Below are 826 nucleotides of genomic sequence, written 5' to 3' on the forward strand. Positions count from 1 at the left end.
TATTTCTCTCTGCCTTCTTTCAAGTTTTTTTTTTTTTTTCAGTCTCACTCTGTCACTCAGGCTGGGAGTGCAATGGTGCAATCTTGGCTCACTGCAACCTCTGCCTCTGGGTTCAAGCGATTCTTGTGTCTCACCCTCAAGTAGCGGGGATTACAGGCACACTCCACCGTGCCCAACTAATTTTTGTATTTTTGGTAGAGATGGGTTTTCACCATGTTGGCCAAGATGGTCTTGAACTCCTGACCTCAGGTGATCTGTTCGCCATGGCCTCCCAAAGTGCTGGAATTACAGGCATGCACCACCACACCCAGCTAATTTTTCTCCTTTAAAGCCTTTTGTACATTAATCATAGTTTTTAAAACAATTATTGGTCTGATTAATTCCAACGTTCTGGCCGTATCTGAATCTGGTTCTAGTGCTCATTCTGTCTTTTCAAATTGTTTTTTGTCTTTTCATATGCCTTGTAATTCCTTCTTGGCAGGGGACATGATGTGCTGATAAAGGAAAAATCAAAGGTCTTCATTCTCCTCTTCACCTGGAATAGGCGGCGGCGGCGGCGGCGGCGGAGGAGGAGGAGGAGGGGCGGGGGGGTTGGTTTTGCTCTCAGGTGAGGCAGAGGCGGAAGAGGTAGCAGGGGAGGCAGGCAACACACTTGGTATAACTTTAATTGGAAAAAAATCTACATATAATTGGACCCATGTAGTCTGAACCTACGTTGCTCAAGGGTCAATTGTATATAATTTTTGTGTAAGCTTGTGATTCAGCAGTTTTAAGTCTAAAATCAGTAAAGGTCACCTTTACTATAAAAAAAAAAAAGCACAAATAG

This window comes from Chlorocebus sabaeus, chromosome 12 (assembly GCF_047675955.1).
Source record: "Chlorocebus sabaeus isolate Y175 chromosome 12, mChlSab1.0.hap1, whole genome shotgun sequence".
Lineage (NCBI taxonomy): Eukaryota > Metazoa > Chordata > Mammalia > Primates > Cercopithecidae > Chlorocebus > Chlorocebus sabaeus.